This window comes from Nicotiana tomentosiformis, chromosome 9 (genome assembly GCF_000390325.3).
Source record: "Nicotiana tomentosiformis chromosome 9, ASM39032v3, whole genome shotgun sequence".
Lineage (NCBI taxonomy): Eukaryota > Viridiplantae > Streptophyta > Magnoliopsida > Solanales > Solanaceae > Nicotiana > Nicotiana tomentosiformis.
In genome coordinates, this window is record NC_090820.1 from 63,672,905 (window position 1) to 63,691,947 (window position 19,043).

The window sequence follows — 19,043 nt, forward strand, 5'->3', positions numbered from 1 at the left end:
ACTCCAAGAGACCTTGGCACACTTCCCGAGTATGTTCAGGAGTTTGGCCCAGTCAAGGTTGATTCCGGTTGCCCCAACTACTTCACAGGCTGGGGGAGGTGCTCAAACTCCCACCACCTATTCACAAGAGCAACCGGCTCATACATATCAGAAACCAGGTGTTGTGCTGGTACAACAACTAGTTGCAGTTCAGCCAGAGGTAGTGCTAGTTGTGTCGGCCGAGGGGTAGAGGAGTTTGGAGAGGTTTTGGAAGTTCCATACTCCCCAGTTCAGTGGAGAGGCTTCTAAGGATGCACATGATTTCTTGGATCAGTGTCACCGTATTATGCGTACTATGGGTTTGGTGGAGTTAAGCAGGGTCGACCTTACTACTTTTCAGCTGACGGCATATAGATGGTGTCAGACTTATGAAGTGAGTAGGCAAGCTGGCGCATCATCACTTACTTGGTCCCAATTCTCTAATCTTTTCTTGAGAGAGTTTATTCCACAGACCTGCATGGACGAGTTACGTAGCGAGTTCGAGCAGTTGCGCTAGGGGAGTATGACTGTGTCCGAGTATGCTATGAGAATTACAGAGTTATCTCGTCATGCACTTGCCTTGGTTTCCACTAATAGAGAGAGTCTATAGATTTATTGAGGGACTCATTTATAGCCTCAGATTTGGGATGGTACGGGAGTTGAGGACTGAGACTCCATTCCATCAAGTTATGGAGATTGCTAAGAGGTTGGAGCGTATCCGCAGGCAGGAGAGGGGATAGGGAGGATAAGAAGACCCAAGGTTTTGGAAGATTTAGTGGTTCACACTCTTCGGCTCTGACCCATTATGGTAGAGGATTTGTCAGTCGGCCAGTTCAGTCTGCACTTCAGGTTACCCATAATGCTCCAGCTAGCCAAGGGCCCTATGGTACACATACCAAACAACCATATTTTCATCTTCTACATGGGGTTCATACAATGGTTATTCCAGCCGTCCGGCGTAGACTAAGTACCAACAGCCACGCCCGCAGAGGGGTTGTTATGAGTGTGGTGATACTAGACACCTTATGAGAGATTGTCCCAGACTTTGGAGGGGTGGACCTCAACAGGCTATGGTTTCCTCTCCAATTTCTACTTCACACGCATAACCAGCTAGAGGTGGAGGACAGGAGGGTAAAGGACGTCCTAGAAGGGAAGGCCAATCCCGTTGTTATGCTTTTCCTGGTAGGACTGAGGCTGTTGCATCAGATGCTATCATTACAGGTATTGTTCTAGTCTGTCATTGAGATGCATAAGTTTTATTTGATCCGGGTTCTACTTATTCGTATGTGTCATCCTATTTTTCTTCATATTTGGATATGTCTCATGATTCTCTAGATACTTTTATTTATGTGTCTATGCCCGTTGGTTATTCTTTTGTGGTGGACCTTGTCTATCACTCTTGTTTGATCACTATTGGGAGCTGCGAGACTAGGTTTGATCTTCTATTGTTTATATTATGTATGGATTGGCTATCTCCGTATCTTGCTATTCTTTATTGTCACGCTAAGACAGTGACATTGGCTAAGCCGGGGTTGCCGAGGTTGGAGTGGAGAGGTTCCTTGGGTCATGTTCCTAGTAGAGTGGTGTCTTTTCTAAAGGCTCAACAAATGGTTGAGAAGGGGTGCTTGGAATACTTGGCCTTTGTTAGAGATGTGAGTGCTGATACTCCCACAGTTGATTTAGTCCCCATGGTGAGGGAGTTTCCAGAAAACCTACCAGGCATGCCACCTGATAGGGATATTGAATTTGGTATTGACTTGGTGACGGGCACTCCAGCATAATTGAAGGAATTAAAGGAACAATTGAAGGAATTGCTAGATAAAGGTTTCATCACGCCGAGTGTTTTGCCTTGGGGGTGCTCCAGCTCTATTTGAGAAGAAGAAGGATGGTTTTATGAGAATGTACATTGACTACAAGCAACTGAACAAGGTTACTATCAAGAACAAGTATCCACTACCACGTATTGATGATTTATTTGATCAGTTTTAGGGTGCTAGGGTATTCTTAAAGATTGATTTAAGATCGCGGTACCATCAGTTGAAGATCATGGCTTCAGATATTCTTAAGACGACTTTTAGGACTCGTTATAGGCATTATGAGTTCTTGGTGATGTCGTTTGGGATGACCAATGCTCCAACAACTTTCAAGCACTTGATGAACAACATGTTTTAGCCTTATCTAGATTCCTTCATTATCGTGTTCATTGATGATATATTGGTGTATTCTCATAGTCGGGAGGAGCATGAGCAACATTTGAGGATCGTGCTCTAGACCTTGAGAGAGAAGAAGCTATATGCTAAGTTCTCCAAGTGCGAGTTTTGGTTATACTCGGTGGCATTCTTGGGTCACATGATTTCCAGTGAGGGGATTAAGGAGGATCCGAAGAAGATTGAGGCAGTTTAGAGTTGGCCCAGACCTTCTACCGCTACTAAGATATGGAGTTTACTTGGGTTGGCTAGGTATTATCGCCGCTTCATGAAGGATTTCTCTTCTATTGCATCTTCATTTACCAGGTTCACTCAGGAAGGTGCCCCATTTAGGTGGTCTGGCGAATGTGAGAAGAGCTTTCAGAAGCTTAAGACTGCTTTGACAACATATCCAGTTCTAGTTTGCCTTTGGTATCGAGTTCATATACAGTCTATTGCGATGCTTCACGGGTTGTCATTGGTTGTGTATTGATGTAGGATGGTAGAGTGATTGCTTATGCTTCGCTTCTGTTGAAGCCCTATGAGAAGAACTACCTAGTACATGATTTGGCATTAACAACCACAGTTTATGCGCTCAAGATTTGGAGGCATTATCATTGCGGCGTGTCTTGCAAGGTGTTCACGGATTACACGAGTCTCCAGCATCTATTTAGATAGAAGGATTCGAACTTGAGGAAATAGAGGTGGTTAGATATATTGAAAGACCATGATATCATGAGATCATTGGGGTAAGAATTCCTAACTCGATTTTGGATAAATTACTCGAATCTATCATTGTTTTTTTTATCATGTAATTAAGGATTGAGTTGGAAAAATTGGGGAAAAGTGGTAGAACTACTTAGGCCAAAATTTTGAGTTTTGAAAGGCGAAATGAGGTCGGATTTGAGTAATTCTTGTATGGTTGAACTCGATATCAAATGTGTGTTTGAATTTTGTAATTTTAGTCAAATTCTGAGACGTGGGCCCAGGGTGACTTTTTGGGTCGATTTTTCAATTCTTTGTAAAGATCCTACTTTCATTATTTGAATTGGTTCCCTATAGTTATATTTCTAGTATGAATTTTTTTTGGCTAGATTCGAGATGTTCGAAGTTAAAAAAATGAGGGAAAGACTTTCTAGTGGATTGATTTAGCGTGGTTTGGGGTAAGTGACTTGTATAACCTTGTGTGGTGGAATTACCCCTTAGGATTTGGTATTGTTGTGATAATTGTGATATGTGAAAGCCGTGTACGCAAGTTGACGAGTGTGTACACGGGCTAAATGTTCAAATTTCCAGTTTTTAGCAATGTAGATTCCTTTCATGCTTTAATTGAATTTCTTTAAGATGTTATAGTCATCATACTTAGTCTAATTTCACATGTCTACTTGTCCTGTCTCTTACTTGCTAATTGCTCTACTTGTTTAGTTGAACTTCTTGTTTCCTTATTACGTATTCACTATTTAACTGTTGAATGCTTACTTGAAATTGCTATTCCTTGGAATATCTTGTTGTTGAAATTGGTATTGAGTTGCAAAGGCCGTGATTCCTATTGAGACAAAATGTTAAGTTGTGAAATATCATTCTATTGAGTTATTCTTCCGGTTATTATTGTTGAGACTTTGTGTACATTGTGGGTGAGCCATGGGCTCCTTATTGTGAAATTATGTTATTGTTTGGTTTCTCTGGTAAATTGTGATGTTGGGTACTTGAGGTGCGATTTGTGATACATTGTGATATTAATACGCATGCGGTGGTATAAGGTCTGGGTGTTAAAACGCATGCGGTGAGATAAGGTGAGCTTGATACGCGTGGCTAGTTGGAGAATTACTAGAAGCCATGCGGTGTGATAAGGTGGGCTAAAATGCGGGATGCTATTTCGGGAAAAATAATTTTCAAAACTAAATATAAAGGCTCCTGCGGTGATATAAGGTAATACTGTGATTTATTTTGTGATTTGAGACTACGAGGCGGTACCTCGGTAGTGACTCTTGGTGATATTTCTCCATTATTTTGTACTTGTATTTGATCGTTGTTTCCTTACCATACTATTCATTGTCTTTCTCCGTGTCGTACTATTTTCTTAGTTCTGTGTAAATAATCTTGTTATACTATTCGTTGTTTCAATTCATTACTATCTCTATTACACTGCCTATATTTGTTCAGATTTTGTATTATTTCTAGTTGGGCCCTGACCTCGTCACTACTCTACCGAGGTTAGGCTTGGCACTTACTGGGTACCGTTGTGGTGTACTCATGCTACTCTTTTCCATATCTTTTTGTGCAGATCTAGGCACTTCCTACTAGCCCAAGCATTAGTTGGGATTCTACTATGGAGACTTCAAGGTATACCTGCCGACGTCCGCAGGCCTCAAAGTCCCCCCCCTCTCTAGATCTCTTATTCATTATCCTTTATATATATATAGACATGATGTATAGGATTATCCAATATTCATGCTTAGAGCTTGTGACTTGTATTACCCTGGGTCTCAGGATTTGTATATGTTGAGTTGTAACGTTGTTTTATACAGCTGTTGAGTTTAAGAGTTATATTTATTATTATTTAAATTATTCCGCATGTTGTTAGGCTTACCTAGTCTTAGAAACTAGGTGCCGTTATGACATCCTATAGAGGGAAATTGGGGTCGTGACAAGTTGGTATCAGAGCTCTAGGTTCATAGGTGTTACGAGTCACAAACAGGTTTAGTAGAGTCTCACAAATCGGTACGGAGATGTCTGTACTTATCTTTGGGAGGCTATAGAATTGTTAGGAAAAGCTTCACTTCTTTAATTCCTTATCGTGCGAAATTGTTAACTTTGGGATTCTAAATTTCTGTCTTTCTATTCTCTCACAGATGGTGAGGACACGCACAACCGGATCAGATGACCAGACACCCGCGCCTCCTGCTAGAGCCGCGAGAGGTCGGGGCCGGGGTGGAGGCCGAGAACATCTACGTGGTGCAGCTAGAGCACCTGCACGAGCTGCTACAGAGGAGCCACCAGTAGCTCCAACGGGAGATCAAGCACCTGAGACACCTCTTATTGCCCCAACACTTCAGGAGACCCTCGCCCAGTTTTGAGCATGTTTGTCACTCTAGTTTAGGCATGGTTGATCCCACTTGATCTTGCCACATCTCGGGCCGGGGAAAGAGCACAGCCTCCCGCCGCCCGTACCCTAGAGCAGCGAGTTCAGGTTGACCATGTCTCATGTGGAATTTTATTTATCATAATCGTGTAATTAGGATGTTTTACCTGTCATTTGGGATTATAGCACTGGAGGTGCTCACTATAGTAGTAAGATAGTTTTCTTGTGAACTTTCTGGCAAAACATGGGCAGTACATGTTTCAGTGCTTAACTTTTTTTAGATGATTTTTTCCTTTTCGTACATATATTCGACGAAGTTTATATTGGTGGAGTTATTTAGTTTGTAAAGATTCGTTGAAGCTTTAGATTAATTAATTTTTATTAAAGTATTTAAAGATTAATCTCGCAAATAACTTATACTTCCTTCTATAACCATATATGATACCAAGTAGAGGTGTAGACCTGCAATTTAACTGCTTCCTCCAGCTACATGGAATAAAGGTAAAATAACTTGCTGGGTGTTGTTGTATTTACCATAGATATAATTTATATAATGGTTTTGCCAATTGAGATGGGTACGCACGCTATACCTGATATAACTTTACGTTCTCATAACGCTACATAAGAACATAAGGAATGAAACCAAAGACATAGTCTGCTTGGCTATGTGCTAACCTTTACATAGCCTACTTGGTTTTGTTAAAGCAAGGTTAACCGAATTACATTAGTGATGTTGTTTACTGAACATTGCATTTGTTGTCTTTAACTCTTTTTTTGGCTTTCGTCGCTCCGTATATTTTTTTGCTATGTTGGAGAATGATGAAATTTCAAAAATCATGCTAATTTCATTCGATGACATTGGAATAATATTGTTCTGTGACATGAATCACGAATCTCTGGTTCTTCATTAGGGTACTATCGTAATTTTAGCTAAATGTATTGGTTTTGCCAAGGTTATTGATACCTCAACTTGATATAAAAATCTATCAAATTATCTAATATGCTAAATCACTTCTCCTCCGTCTTAGCAAGTATATCTGTATAATTTTCTGAAATACACCTATTTTAGCCAAATAGTAAATTTTGGCATATAGGTTTCAGTAGGTACCTAAAGTTTTAAAAATCTTTTGGAACCTATATGCCAAAAACACACTAGATTTTAAAATGCAGGAATTGAAAGTGATCACAAAAATTTTATACATCAAATTGATGATTGGATAGCTATTTTTTACACTAAGGTATAAATTAGGTATTTCCACAATTGGTGCAATATGATATGCCATGATTTAGGACTCGGGAGCATATCATTTAGTAGGCTTATATCAGTTTCTCAATACTTTCTCAGTTGATGGTGATTTCTCAAATTTGCTTGTAGCCAAAGTCATGGAGTCTGGTTCATACTACTCAAAGCTATTACTACAAGAATATGATGCAGTTGTTGTTTCTTGCTTCTTGAAGCCAGAGAATTACTCTATAAAGGAATCTTCACTTTTTCGTCTTTGATAAATATTGTACACAAAATAATATATTTTATTACAAAGTTATTATTTTACATAAAAAATTGTTCTCTCTTATAAGATGTAATAGTTTAGTAGTGTTCCATTTCTCTACACAAACTCAATCCTTGGAGATATCGTCACTATATCCTTTATTACAATAGTATAGCTTTGTTCACGTTGGATCCGGGCAAACCCTGGGCTACTCTCACTAGTTGGTATTATAAGTAAGAATTAATAAACTTGAAGGATTTCTTTTTTAATCTTTAGATAGCTTTATTCACATATTCTTATCCTAACACTTTGAATATTTAGGCACTTTAAATAAATATATATATATATATATATAAATTTATATATATAATTGAGGGACATACGCTGGTGACGTGACATGTCTCACTAACTAGCAATCTCATTTATCTTTTTCCTACATTTTTCTGCTTTTTTTTTTTCGGAAAACAAGAAAAGAAGAAACGAGCGCCACTTTTAATTTAATACTCCTAACGGATGCGTCTCTTCCTTTTATTAATTCCAAAATGCTTCTTGACTTCCTTTAATACTCCTAAACAACGGGGATTACTCCGTACCAAGGAATCGACAATGTTAATCTTCTCCATGGAGGATTAGGGTCTCGCCCCCGATGAGGATTTTAGAGCGCAAGGTAAATCTCATGTTTCTGTTTTAAAGATTCTTTGGTTTTCTTCTCGAATTTTTGCTTGAATTTAGGTCAATTTTAACAATCAAATTTGCATCTTTTTGTTATTTGTTGCCCATTTTTGCACGATTCAATTCAACTTGAACAGAATATACATAAATTACATTCTTACTATTGGTGGATTTTTATAACACCGGTTCAGTTGGAGTTTTCTGAAATAAGACGTTGGTTCTGAGATACGAAATTTTTACGGTCTTCCCCTCTTCCATTTGTGCTACCAAATGCAAAGAGAAAAAAAGGAGTAGATGGAAAGTAAAAATTGTACCAATTGGTCGCTTGGAGATGCAAGAAGTCAATAATATTGAATAACAGAGATACATGTTTTCAATTTAAATAATTATACTGTTGTTTTATGGATACTGAACAATGCCAATTTGATGGACACAATACCTAAAGAAGTAGTCACCATATGTTATAAGGATATGATAAGCTTCTGAACAAAGCACTCTTGGTAATAGTATATCAAGCAGGCTGAATGTGATTAACTTGGTCTTTTAAAAAACATGTAGACTTCAAAGGTCATTGTTATTTTGGTTATGAATACCACAAAGTTATTTGCAGTGAATAAAAATATTGAATTTTGAGGAAGTCCTCGAGTTGGAAGAGGGTGTTGATCCGTGATTTAGATACAATTTCTTTTGTGTATCCTAACAGGAAAACCCAATTGAATTGCTAATTTTGTCCTACAAATATTTAAGTTATTCAATTTATTATGAATTCGTTTTAACGACTTAGTTAACCATCTTCATAAAAATAATTTTAAAAGAATCAGAATACCAATTATAAGAAAAGGGGGAGGGGGGGTTCAATAAAAAGGCTAAATTAAGCACAACGTAGAGTTGGAGTATAAGGTTTATGGTGTGTTGAAGAAATCAAGGGTTCGAAGAAGGATGTCTTGGGGGTTCAATAAAAAGGCTAAATTAAGCACAACGTAGAGTTGGAGTATAAGGTTTATGGTGTGTTGAAGAAATCAAAAGTGACGGCATATAAAAGGAATGAAAAGTGATACTTCTGCTTTCTTCTTTCTCATTAGTTGGGTTGTATGGATAACTATTCTCTGTGAGTTGTTTTTGATTCATTTGTTGCAACTAACTGCTATTCTGATTATGCTTCTTTTACACTTTTCAGTTGTATTCTCTTTCAAATAATAATTTTCTTTTCCCCTTTTTGCTGAACTCTATAATGACATACAATATTAGATGATTCAATATTCTATGCAACATTTACAATAGGTGAAGTCTTTAACTAGAATTATGTAGTCAAAGCTTTCGATTCTCTTCAACTCCTTCAAATTTGAAGTCAATTCAAAAGAATCTTAGGAGTCACACCAACTAGCATCAAGAGTTTAAAACGGCTTTGAAAATTGACAGTGACTAATTTTTCTTTAACTATTGAAGGTGCGGAGAACCAGACTTGACAAACTCACAAGTCGCTGTTAAAGACGTGTTTGAATAAAAATAAAGAAGAAGAGTCCAAAGAAGGTAACAAAGAGAAGAAAGGCGAGAAAAAAGCTATATTGTTGGAGGGAGGAAAAAGACGATAGTGGGGAATGAATTCTAAATTCCAATACAAAAGCAAAAGGTTGGTATATGAGTTACTGAAATTCCACTTGAATATATATCCCCTGTCAAACTGATTTTGTATGATGAAGTTGCTTAACATGCGTTGAGGAACAATTCCAGTCAGTGTTTGGCCCGACCTGCCATTTCTCTTTTTCGTCGTCACAGTTTCCTGAGTAGATAAAAAATCCTTGAGCAGCTTAACAAAAAAAAAAAGTAATAAACTTAGACGTGTAATATTGTTTTAAAACTGTAAACTTCTCAAAACAAACTCTTTTTTCCCTTTCTTTATGGAATCTCATTGCAGAATAAAGTTATGCATACTTACTTTCTTTCCATTTCTCTTTCCTCACTTCCCCGTATCTTTGGTGAGCTCTGTCTTTTTGACAAAGGCAAACCAAAGGAACAATAGGGTAACAAATTAAAACGGCGTACTCAATTTAAGATGAAAAATATGTTGAGTACATGTTACCATCTTTTTTGCATTCTTTTCACGGGAAGATGATATATATATTAATTATCTTCCATCTTTACTTTATTAACTGTGAAATTGCCAGACTATTTGTGCATATATAAGATGCCGTAGGATGTTCTATGCATTTTTAAAGTATCTCACAAATCTCCTAATCTCTTTGTGATCTTAGGCGACACTATGCACCCCTTAGATAGGAAGGGGACACGTAAAAGTTTGTATTATCTCTTCTCACATATCTACTTTTCTATTTAAATCTGGATTACTACTGAGCAGAGCACTGTTCAATAATTTACCTTTTTTCTTTCAAATGTGATATTATGACACAATGTGGGAGACTGGAGCATAAAGCGTCTCCGTAGATGGGGTACATTTCCAGGATGCTGTAAAACAATGCTGGTTGGAGAGTCTGCATTTGCTTTTGGAGAAGAATCTGGTTGCATATGTAGTGTGCTGTTTGGTGATGAATAGTTGTGTTGAAGTGAGAGGGAAGAGAAAGAGTAGCCAATTGGCAGAGACTGATGAATTTGAAGACAAAATGAAGGAGTTGAAAACCATCTGCAATCCAGTCATTGCTAAGATGTATCAAGGTGGTGTTGGTGGAGCTACTATGGATGAAGATGGTCCATTCCATTGGTGGTGCTACTGGAAAGTAGAAGCGATGCTGAACCTAAAACTGAAAAAGCTGATTAAGAGCTTTTGTGGGGGTTATTTATTTATTATATATGGTGCTGGTTTTCGGCAACTTGCTAAATTTCACCATGCATGATGCATCGATCATCGCCTTTAGTTTTTTCGTGAGAGATGGAATTAATTAGCCTTCTTTAATTTCTATTCCAGTTTACTTTTTGTTGTCAATATGTATATTTTCAAATAGAAAATATTATTTTTATCCCAAAAATGTGCTTTGGTAATTTAATACTAGCCTTTTCTTTTTCTGACTATAGTCATATTCTGGTTGTTGCCATTCTGCAGTTGAATTAGATTGAGGTTCTACTTTTGAGGCTGCTAGAGTTTTACGTCGACTAAAAAAAACAAGTTTGCCAAATTTTATGTAGCAAAATGCGACTTTATTATAATCCAGTTGACATCATAGGCCTATATCTGGACCGTTTCGTAGCCTTCCTAATTGTAAGTTATTGTTGTTCTACATTAATAACTACTTATAAGCTATTCAACAATATCTGATTCATTTTACATTTATATAAACTTGCATTGATAATTAACATGTACACCATATAATAGGTGACTCAGAAGTGTAACAGGAGTAGTGACGTGCATGATCATCAACCTATTACAATAATCATTTTTTAACTTTTAGAACTTGAATCAAATAAATTTGAGAATTGGTGACATGGATAGTTGATCATTTTTTTACTTTTAGAATTTCAATCAAATAAATTTGAGAATTGCGGATAGTTGTGGAGTTCGCTGGAATAAATATACTTATTTATATGTATGTGCACAATTTTTTTATCTATTATATACTCCCTCCTTTCACTTATAATTGACATTTTTTGACTTTTCACGCCCCTTAAGAAATAATAAATGAAGTGCATAATTTACCATGATACTCATATTAATTGATGCATATTTTATTGGATTTGAGAAAAATGATTTGAAATAAGTAATAAATACAGTAGGTATAACAGGAAAAATAAATTTGTCTTCTCTTGATATACGTAAAGTGACAGGTAAAAATGAAAATCTATTTTTAGTATACCTGCAAGTAAAAGTGCACGGAGGGAGTATGAATCAAATTTACTATAAGTTCATATTTAAAATTCATTATCTTCTCTTATGACCACGCGAAGCGCGGAAAATTTGACTAGTTTAATCATATTCTTTGACCTGACTAATCCCCTTCTTGTTTTGGACAGTATATGAATCATGTGTTTAAAGTTTGCAGAAGTTTATTTTAGTTTTTATGATATTCTAGTTTAGAGCAACACTATAGAGGAGCATATACAACATCCTAAACTAAATTTTGATTGGAATTTGGAAAATCAACTTTATGTGAGATAAAAACAAATATTCTTTTGGAGCAAATAGAAAAATTGAATACCTTGTCCATTCTATATCAACCTCAACAAGTGTCCACTAATCTAAGAAAATGCAGTAGCGCTCAGTCATGAGAATAATGATGATTCAAGGCTTTAAAGTTCGCCAACGAGCTATTGGATTGTTGTTTTACATGCCAAAGGATAACTAAGGACGAGAATAATGTCATACGAGCATGGTGTTATACCTATATGAAGGTCTGGAAGTGATCCGGATTGGAAAAATAACAAGGTAAACCAAAGAATCGGGTTAGGAATTCAAGGAATGAAAAAGGACTCAAAGATAGGACGCAAAAGGCGCTCGCATCATGACCCCTGGAGACGTTCCAACCCGTTAGGCCTCAATGGAAGACACTGAACTAGAGGCATCACGAGGGAGGCTAATATCCAGAAAGTACTTAATGAGCAGGATGCTCGCGATAGGGGGCTCGCGATGCAAGCTCCCCTGACGTCTTACATCTGAAGCCTTTTAAAAGGCAAGGTCGGGCTTCACTATTCTTATTTCAACTTTTGCTCAAGTGTTACGGAGCTCTCAAGACCATTTGCTCTAAGGTTTTCTCCCGTTAACCAAGGTAATATTTGTTAGTCCCGCCAATATTGCTGCATTTGTAAATAAATGTAAATGATAATTCTGGGAAATATAAGTTATCGTAATGAAACAGTAATAAATTCGAGCCCACTGAATTCACAGTGTTTCCTTAAGGAATTTAATCCCCTCCTAGTACCCAAGGTTATGGATTATTTCCTCCCAAGATAGAACGAATAACACACTGGTGTAGCGGTACTTCAAACCCCAGTGTTTCAGCGAACACAAAGTTCGGTAGCAAATCACACTTACAGTTGCTTTGTTAGAAGTTAAAACAATGCAGAACAAAGGAGTAGAAACTCAGAAAATCGTATGAAAATGCTGAGAGGAAGGAGTGCAATGTATAGCCAAATCTGTTGAGCGTTTTTAGTTTTGTGTCTTGTGTATTGTGTGTGTCTTTCTTCAACAGCTGCTGCACATATATATAGCAGCCAGTGTTGAAGAAGAACGACCGTCCACCCTCCATGGTGGAGCATGCATTAGCTTGTTTGTGGAGCAAGCACTTGGCCATGGTGGGAAGAGCATTAGGCGGCTTGTTGTCGCAGCTGGTGGTCAGTACACGGATTGGAACATATCCGTTACAAATGCGGATAATCTTACGTTAATATTTACTATTAACAAATAAATTTGGTCCAAAAAATTAATCAATCAATCGATCATTTGACCGAATCCGAATCCGAAGCCGAAGCCGAAGCCGTAGACGAGCCGAGCGAGCGACGACGACGACGGCACGAGGCTTGCTTTCTTCTTAACTCTTTAAGAGCTACAAGAAGAGAAATCATATATATACCCACCAAAAATCTTTACCTCTTCCAATATGGGACAATGTCTCATTGTCAACAGGGAAAAACTTAAAATTTTACTCAAAAATTTCATTTTCCCTCCATTTTCCATTCACCCTCATTTTAAGACTATTTCATCTTAAATAACAAAACCTTCAACAATCCCGAAGTATGCATGAAAAACTGTGTGATTTACAAGCAAGGATTAATTGCATCTGGATAAGTAGGTTTCCCTTTGAACTTTCCGTAGTAAACTTATGTCGGATATACTCGGTCAATCGGTAGATTTGATATCTTTGAACCGTCGATCTTTGGTGTATACCTAGACAACCATAAGTCACACAATCAACCCTTAACCGTCTTTGGTTCTCATTGTTGTGTTCGTTTCAGCCATGAACACCGCCTGGTTTCATAAGTGCGTAGAGAACTGGCCTTACAAAGTTCTCCTTGAAGCGGCTAACACTTCACACTTACATAGGTGATTCCTAAACGTGTCATCCTGTAGATACACTATTTGATATACCCCGTATCAAATTTAGAAATCATTAAAAAGCCTTAATGCTTTATCCTTGGTACTGAACATTGTCTCATCACGAGAACGGACTAAAATTTTATTTGACAATGTTGAACCGTCATTAATGACTTTGTTTGATCTCCTTGAACCTAGATCTTGGGATCTCCAGTCTTCTAGGTAGAGTTACCGCCACAATGACTTGTTCTCGGCCATAGCCCCATTCCCCTTGATGATTTCTCAACTACCTCTCTAGTTAGGCCTTTTGTAAGTGGATCCGACACATTATCACTTGACTTTACATAGTCAATCGTGATAATTCCTCTAGAGAGTAATTGCCTAACGGTTTTATGTCTTCGTCGTATATGACGAGATTTACCGTTATACATAACGCTCCCAGCCCTTCCAATTGCCGCTTGACTATCACAATGTATGCATATTGGTGCCAACGGTTTGGGCCAAAATGGAATGTCTTCCAAGAAATTCCGGAGCCATTCAGCTTCTTCACCGGCTTTATCTAAGGCTATGAATTCAGCCTCCATTGTAGAGCGGGCAATACATGTTTGTTTGGACGACTTCCAAGATACCGCTCCTCCACCAATAGGGAATACATATCCACTCGTGGACTTAGAATCAGTTGAACCGGTGATCCAATTTACATCATAGTATCCCTCAATCACCGCAGGGAATTTACTGTAGTGCAAGTCAAAGTTCTGGGTATGTTCTAAATATCCCAAAACTCGTTTCATTGCCATCCAATGAGATTGGCCTGGATTGCTCGTATATCGACTCAATTTACTTATAGCACAAGCTATATCTGGTCGTGTACAATTCATGATATACATTAAGCATCCCAACACACGAGCATAATCCAATTGTGATATGCTTTGGCCTTTATTCTTTGCTAATGCAAGATTCACGTCAATTGGAGTCTTTGCAACTTTAAAGCCCAAGTGCTTGAATTTTTCAAGTACTGTCTTAATATAATGAGATTGTGACAATGCCAGACCTTGAGGAGTCTTATGGATCTTAATTCCCAGAATTAAATCAGCAACTCCCAAGTCTTTCATATCAAACTTGCTATTGAGCATACGCTTAGTAGCATTTATGTTGGCAATGTCATTACTCATTATCAGCATATCATCCACATATAGGCAAACAATGACTATGTGATTTGGAACATTTTTAATGTACACACATTTATCACATTCATTTATCTTAAAACCATTTGACAACATTGTTTGGTCAAATTTCGCATGCCATTGTTTGGGTGCTTGTTTTAGTCCGTAAAGAGACTTAACAAGTCTACATACCTTCTTTTCTTTACCTGGAATCACAAACCCTTAAGGTTGTTCCATGTAAATTTCTTCCTCTAACTCTCCATTTAAGAAGGCCGTCTTAACATCTATTTGATGAATTTCAAGACCATACACTACAGCTAATGCTACTAACATCCGTATGGACGTAATTCTTGTAACTGGAGAGTATGTATCAAAGTAGTCTAGACCTTCTCGTTGTCTATACCCTTTGACTACGAGTCTTGCCTTGAATTTATCAATAGTGCTATCATCTTTGATTTTTTTCTTAAAAATCCATTTAGAACCCAAAGGTTTATTTTCAGGAGGAAGATCAACCAATTCCCATGTATGGTTGTTTAATATGGATTCTATTTCACTATTGTCTGCCTCTTTCCAAAACAATGATTCCGAAGAAGTCATAGCTTCTTCAAATGTTTGAGGCTCATTTTCCAATAAGAAAGTCACAAAAACTGGTCCAAATGAAGTAGACGTTCTTTAACGTTTACTACGTCTTGGATCCTCCTAATTACATATACTTTCTTTTGTTTCTTCCCGAGGTCATTTAGATCCTTCACCAAACGACTCACATTCCTTTTTATACGGATATATATTTTCAAAAAACTCAACAATATCTAATTCTATAATCGTATTATTATGAATATCGGGATTTTCTGATTTATGAACCAGAAATCGATATGCTTACTATTTGTCGCATATCCTATGAAAATACAATCAATGGTTTTCGGTCCTATCTTTACCCTTTTGGGTTTAGGAACTTGCACTTTTGCCAAACACCCCCACACTTTAAAATAATTCAAGTTGGGCTTCCTTCACTTTCCATTTTTCATATGGAATGGATTGTGTTTTGCTATGGGGCACTCGATTTAATATTTGATTAGCCATAAGAATGGCTTCCCCCCACAAATTCTGTGGCAAACCAGAACTTATCAACAACGCATTCATCATCTCCTTTAATGTGCGATTCTTTCTTTCCGCAATCCCATTAGATTGGGGCATGTAATGGGCTGTTGTTTGATGAATAATTCCATATTCTAAATATATTTCTTCAAAAGGAGATTCATATTCACCACCCCTATCACTTCTTATCATTTTTACTTTCTTGTTAAGTTGCGTTTCAACTTCATTTTTGTATTTCCTGAATGCGTCTATTGCTTCATCTTTACTATTCAGTAAGTAAACATAGCAATATCGAGTACCATCGTCAATAAAAGTTATGAAATACTTCTTTCCACCGCGAGATGGTATTGACTTCATGTCACAAATATCTGTGTGAATTAAGTCTAAAGGATTTGAATTCCTTTCAACTGACTTATAAGGATATTTAACATACTTAGATTCCACACATGTTTGACATTTTGATTTTTCGCATTCAAACTTAGGCAGTACTTCCAAGTTAATCATTTTTCGCAAGGTTTTATAATTGACATGACCCAAACGTATATGCCATAAATTATTTGACTCAAGTAAGTAAGAAGAAGCTGAAATATTATTATTGTTTTCCACAACTATTACATTCAGATTGAAAAGGCCCTCGGTGAGGTAACTATTTCCTACAAATATTTCATTCTTACTTATGACAACCTTGTTGGACACAAAAATGCACTTAAAACCGTGCTTAACAAGAAGTCCAGTAGAGACCTAATTCTTTCTCATTTCAGGAACATGAAGGACATTGTTCAAAGTCATGACCTTGCCAGAATTCATTTTCAGAAATATCTTCCCATATCCTTCAACTTTTGCTGTTGAAGCATTTCCCATATAAACTGTCTCTCCGGGTCCAGCAGGAGCATAAGTAGCAATAGCTTCTCTAACTGCACAAACATGGCGAGTGGCTCCTGAATCAAACCACCACAGTTTAGGATTTCCCACTAAGTTACATTCAGAAAGCATGGCACACAAGTTATCAACATCATCATGGTTTACTACTATGTTTGCTTGACCCCTTTGTTGTCTTTCTTCGGAGCACGACACTCCGTAGATTTGTGTCCGATTTTCCCACAGTTGTAGCAGTTTCCACTGAACCGCTTCTTGCTTGGGTTGTATTTCGGACCAGAAGCCTTCTTCCTCCTTTTTTTATCTTTAACAATATTTGCTCCCATTATTGTTGAATTTCCACGACCTCTCCTTTCAGCAACTTTATTGTCCTCTTCGATTCTCAACCGAACAATGAGATCTTCAAGGGACATTTCCTTTCGTTTGTGTTTCAAATAATTTTTGAAGTCCTTCCACAACGGAGGCAACTTCTCAATCATTGCTGCTACTTGGAATGCTTCGTTGATGACAAGACCTTCAGCAAGTAGATCATGAATAATCAATTGCAATTCCTGGACTTGGGTAATAACAGACTTGCTATCTACCATTTTGTAGTCCAAAAATTTTGCGGCAACGAATTTTTTCATCCCTGCATCTTCAGTTTTATATTTCTTTTCAAGCGCATTCCACAATTCTTTTGACGTCTCCACGCCACTGTATACATTATACAGATTATCATCCAGTTCGCTAAGAATATAATTCTTGCACAAAAAATCAGAATGCTTCCACGCTTCAATCACGATAAAGCGGTCATTCTCTGGAGTTTTATCTGGCAGATCAGGAACATCTTCCTCGATGAACTTCTGTAGACATAACATAGTTAAGTAGAAGAAGTTCTTCTGCTGCCAGCGCTTGAAATCAATCCCGGAAAATTTTTCGGGTTTTTCTGCCGGTGCCAACGCCGGTGTTCGGCTTGTCGATGCGTTAGCAGTCACCATCGGAACAACTTGGTTTTCGTTTTCAGTCGTCATTTTTTTCTGAAAAAAAAAATGACACAAACAAACGTTTAATACACGTTTTCAAACTGGAGTAAAAATCACGTAGATTTGAATCTCCAACAAAACACCACGAAGGCTTTACTCTCCAATACGGGAGTACACAAAACCACAAAGGTTTTAGTTTGCAGAATAATAAGAATAACACAAATACAGAAATAAATATTAAATTCCTTAAGATTGTTAGTCCCGCCAATATTGCTGCATTTGTAAATAAATGTAAATGATAATTCTGGGAAATATAAGTTATCGTAATGAAACAGTAATAAATTCGAGCCCACTGAATTCACAGTGTTTCCTTAAGGAATTTAATCCCCTCCTAGTACCCAAGGTTATGGATTATTTCCTCCCAAGATAGAACGAATAACACACTGGTGTAGCGGTACTTCAAACCCCAGTGTTTCAGCGAACACAAAGTTCGGTAGCAAATCACACTTACAGTTGCTTTGTTAGAAGTTAAAACAATGCAGAACAAAGGAGTAGAAACTCAGAAAATCGTATGAAAATGCTGAGAGGAAGGAGTGCAATGTATAGCCAAATCTGTTGAGCGTTTTTAGTTTTGTGTCTTGTGTATTGTGTGTGTCTTTCTTCAACAGCTGCTGCACATATATATAGCAGCCAGTGTTGAAGAAGAACGACCGTCCACCCTCCATGGTGGAGCATGCATTAGCTTGTTTGTGGAGCAAGCACTTGGCCATGGTGGGAAGAGCATTAGGCGGCTTGTTGTCGCAGCTGGTGGTCAGTACACGGATTGGAGCATATCCATTATAAATGCGGATAATCTTACGTTAATATTTACTATTAACAAATAAATTTGGTCCAAAAAATTAATCAATCAATCGATCATTTGACCGAATCCGAATCCGAATCCGAAGCCGAAGCCGTAGCCGAGCTGAGCGAGCGACGACGACGACGACGACGACGACACGAGGCTTGCTTTTTTCTTAACTCTTTAAGAGCTACAAGAAGAGCAATTATATATATACCCACCAAAAATCTTTTCCTCTTCCAATATGGGACAATGTCTCATTGTCAAGAGGGAAACTTAAAATTTTACTCAAAAATTTCATTTTCCCTCCATTTCCCATTCACCCTCATTTTAAGACTATTTCATCTTAAATAACAAAACCTTCAACAATATTTACCTATATATTTGTATTAATTTCGATACTTTAAATCTAATATTATTATCTCTTAGTCATAAAACCTATAGATTTTCAAGAAATCTTCTCAAGGACTGATCAAGTGAAGGATTTTCTAGGGTTTACTACTAGAGGTAGATGTAAACTTCATTTACATTGTTTATACGTTTAGGAGAATTGATGATCGAGTTGAATGTTGGTGGAAGTTGTTGGTTAATGGGCGGCCATAAATGCAAAGACCTAAATGTTCCATTAGTGGAGTTAGTTGGGTAGGCAGAGAAGATGATGAATAGTGATGATGGATTAAT

At 37.4% G+C, this 19,043-nt stretch overlaps 1 long non-coding RNA gene across 1 annotated transcript; it reads left to right on the forward strand.

Moving 5' to 3' along the window:
• The first annotated feature begins 7,199 nt into the window (after positions 1-7,199).
• On the forward strand, positions 7,200-10,447 carry LOC104117613 (uncharacterized). Its single transcript, XR_691096.4, has 2 exons — positions 7,200-7,443; positions 8,895-10,447. It is a non-coding gene; the product is annotated as an uncharacterized lncRNA (long non-coding RNA).
• Positions 10,448-19,043: the final 8,596 nt, after the last annotated feature.